We start from the raw sequence: 4,070 nt of genomic DNA on the forward strand, positions 1-4,070 counted from the left end.
ACCCTGTGTATAGAGTGCAGTGATCAGGAACATGTCATATACAGTCCTGTGTATAGAGGGCAGTGGTCAGGCAGGAACAGTGGTGTAGCATGGGTTGTCAGCGCCCGGGGCAAGGTAAGTAATTTGCGGCCCGGGCAAGGTAAGTAATTTGCGCCCCCTACACAAATCTACTAGACTACTCTACATTGACACCTACACTGACCTAGCTGACCACTACACAGACCTACCTTATTCATACACTGACCTACCTGATTACTATACTGACACCTACACAGACCTACCTGACCACTACACAAACCTACCTGACCACTACACAAACCTACCTGACCACTACACAAACCTACCTGACAATTACACTGACCACTACACAGACCTACCTGATTACTATACTGACACCTACACTGACCTAACTCACCACTACACTGACCAACCTGATCACTACACTGACCTAACTAATTACTATACTGACAATTACACAAACCTACCTGACCACTACACAGACCTATCTGACCACTACACAAACCTACCTGATCACTATACTGACACCTACAGAGACCCATCTGACCACTACAGAGACCTACCTGATTCCAACACTAACCTACCTGATTACTATACTGACACGGGTAGGGGTGGGAGGCGGAAGAATAGATCAAGCCCTTTCTATCTATGCACTCAGGGGTTGTGGTACTTGGGGAGCCACAGTCCATTGTGAATATTGTGTCCGGGTTTCAGGTAGCCTGAATCTCGGACACAGGATTCAAAAACCGAACTGTCCAGGTAGATCCTGGATGGGTGGCAACCCTACAGGAAGCACCAGCTAAGTGAGGTATCCTGGTTAAAGGGTTTTAATAGCGAAGGATTAAAACACTCACAAGAGGTAAAATATACAAGTACTCATCTGGTGTCAGAGTCTGTGGATCCTCCTAGAACCATCCTGCATGATCGCTGTCCTCTGTTCCGGGTGCTGGGCAGAGAGATGGCTGGCTCGGGAGCCTGGAGGTGCCCCAAGAAGCCACGCTAACCAGTGTGGAAGGCACAGCGGAAGTGCCGTCACCGGAAGGATAGGAGGTATCAGACAAGAAGAGAAGCACGGCTACGAGCTCAGAGTATTTGGCTCCTTCTACAGGGAAAAGCTCCTTCTCCAGCAGCCGCAGGTGGTCCTGTGCATTCCTTTATTGTACCCCCATAACCAAAGACCAGTGACGTTTTGTGGACTACCCTTTACCCTGATCATTGGTATTTTTAGATATTTATTGCTGGGTGGACTATATATAATCTTTGTGTGCCAGTATCTCCTTTCTCCATTAGCAGAAACACAGGATCTCCATCTTCCCTACTAACAGAACAGTGATCTCCCTTGTTTACATCGGCAGACAACTTTTCTGCCTCTCTCAGGAACAATTGCTGGGTGCCGATGGACACTGTGTCCGCCGGACCCGCTGATTGGCTACTGCTGTGTCCAGTAAGACCTGGGCGCCCCAGACCCGGAAAAGCAGATGACGTACAGGTACGTGATTCTGCGCAGAACGGCCACCCTACCACAGTACATGTATGTGGGTTGGTCAAAGCAAAAATTCTCCCTGATAAAGAGGCTATGACCTGGTGGACTGCATGCTTAACTCCTGAGCCCAGCTTAGGGCATTTAGGGCCTTAAGATTGAGGATGTGGTGGATGTCCACTTTTGGTTTGGGAACTGTGATAAAGTAGAACTTCTCAAATTGTTCTGGCCCCAGACCTAGAAATGCAGATGACATAGAGGTACGTGATTCTGTCTAGAACGGCCGCCTTGCCGCAGTACAAGTACGTGGAATGGAATCCACCAGGTTTATGACCTGGTGGATTACATGCGGAGCTCCTGGGCCCAGCTGAGGACATTTAGGACCTTAAGATTGAAGATATGGTGGATGTCTCCTTTTGGCTTGGGAACTGCGGAGAGAGAAGAACTCCTGGAACTCTTCTGGCCTTAGCTCAGTGAGATAGAGTTTGGAAGACTAATGTCATAGACAGGTTGTCAAAAAGTTTAGGGCTTTAGAAAGGGCCTTCAATGGCTGTCAATGTGGTGCCTTCTCCACTCTCCATCTCACTAATAAAACCCCAATGGATGACTCTCTATGAACTGATCACATTCCAATCACCGATCATCTAATCATTGGTAAAAAAGAAGACTCGGCACAGAATATTGTACGAAGAGTTTTTATTGGACAAGATCAGAATAAGCGATTACCACACAGTAATGATATGAATAAAATAAAGCTTAAATCTTTTATAATAGAATTAACAAATGTGTCAAATGTATTAATAATCATACATTGGTTGGACCGATAAAAATCCAGCGACTTCAATAAATCAAGCTCATGTATTTTCATGAATGTCTATCTGTTGCCCTATGTACTCTGATGATTGCCCACTTGTTGAGCCATGTATTATCATGAATGCCCACCTCTTGCCCCATGTATTGTGGCGATTGCCCACTAAATAATCATCAATGCCCAACTGTTGCCTCATGTATTGCCATATTGTCCATCTCTTGCCCCATGTATTGCGATGATTGCCCACTTGTTGCCACATGTATTGTCATGATTGCCCATTTGTTGCCTTGTGTATTGCCATGATTGCCTACTTATTGCCCCATGTATTGTCTTGATTGTCCATCTGTTGTCCCATGTATTGTCATTAATGCCCAACTGTATTGTGATTATTTCCTGCCTGTTGCCTCATGTGGGGAGGGATCGGTAAAAGGTAGACAGTTAAGTCATGATTTTACCACCCCCTTAAGCTTACATGGCAGCCGGATGGGGCGGTACACATGGCACTGCAATTTGCAGCTGCTGCAAACCTCACACCCCCCATCACATTGGGCAATGCTATTCAACTGAATGGGGTTGTGCCGCAACAGCCCCGATGCATACGGTTGCGGCGTACTGGCGTGGGCTTTACAGGAATAACATAAGGGCTCCCAGCTGCCTGCCAACCCCACAGCGGGTCAGAGGGCAATGCGGGTGTAAACCAACCCCGAGTGGACTGTGGGGGTTTCACATTTTTTTATGGACTAAACAGTTCCACCCGTTACAATCCATCGTCCATTTCCCGTAGTACCAGCAGGGGGTGTACTCTGATGTTTCATTATTTTTCCTTTCTTTTTAAACTTTCCCGCACTCTGAACATAAAAAAACGGAGCCTCTAATATAAGTGTGAATTCTTTGCAGTTTGAAACGTACATAAGGAGTGAAACATTTCCCACACTCTGAACATGAAATAGGATGCTCGCCCGTATGAACTTTCTGGTTTCTAAGAAATAAAACTTTGTATGGAAACCATTTCCCGCACTCGTAACATTAAAAAGGGCGCTCACCTGTGTGTATTCTCTGATGGCTAAGAAGGGTTCCTTTACAATTAAATTTTCCCGCACTCTGAACATGAATAGGGACACTCCCCTGTGTGCATTCTCTGATGGCTAAGGTTTCTTTTCTGATTAAAACATTTCCTGCACCTGGCACATGAATAGGGATGCTCAACCGTGTGTATTCTTTTGATGGCTAAGAAGGCTTACTTCATGAGTAAAACATTTCCCGCACTCTGAACATGAATAGGGATGCTCACCTGTGTGTATTCTCTGATGGCTAAAAAGGGATCCTTTTTCATTAAAACATTTCCCGCACTCAGAACATGAATAGGGACGCTCGCCTGTGTGTATTCTCTGATGCTTAAGAAGGGTTCCTTTTTCCTTAAAACATTTCCCGCACTTTGAACATGAATAGGGAAGCTCACCTGTGTGCATTTTCTGATGCTTAAGAAGTCTTATTTTCTTATTAAAACCTTTCCCGCACTCTGAACATGAATAGAGACGCTCCCCTGTGTGAATTCTTTGATGGCTAAGAAGGCTTCTTTTATGATTAAAACTTTTCCCGCACTCTGAACATGAATAGGGACACTCCCCTGTGTGAATTCTCTGGTGCCGGAAAAGGTTTCCTTTCGACTAAAACATTTCCCGCACTCAGAACATGAATAGGGACCCTGAGCTGTGTGTATTTTCTGATGGTAAAGAAGGCTTCTTTTTTTATTAAAACATT

The 4,070-nt window shown here is 45.4% G+C and overlaps 1 pseudogene across 1 annotated transcript in view; it reads right to left on the reverse strand.

The window, feature by feature from the left end:
• Positions 1-1,592: 1,592 nt before the first annotated feature.
• LOC309550219 overlaps positions 1,593-4,070 on the reverse strand; it is a 10,938-nt pseudogene continuing 8,460 nt past the window's right edge. The window contains exons 2-3 of the transcript in view: positions 3,353-4,070; positions 1,593-1,735 (exon numbers count right to left, since the gene is read on the reverse strand). The exon at positions 3,353-4,070 is cut by the window's right edge and continues 535 nt beyond it. The product of the transcript in view is annotated as an uncharacterized misc_RNA (transcript). The remainder of the gene's footprint in view (positions 1,736-3,352) is intronic.

Source organism: Pelophylax lessonae (genome assembly GCF_965119305.1).
Source record: "Pelophylax lessonae genome assembly, chromosome: 3".
Lineage (NCBI taxonomy): Eukaryota > Metazoa > Chordata > Amphibia > Anura > Ranidae > Pelophylax > Pelophylax lessonae.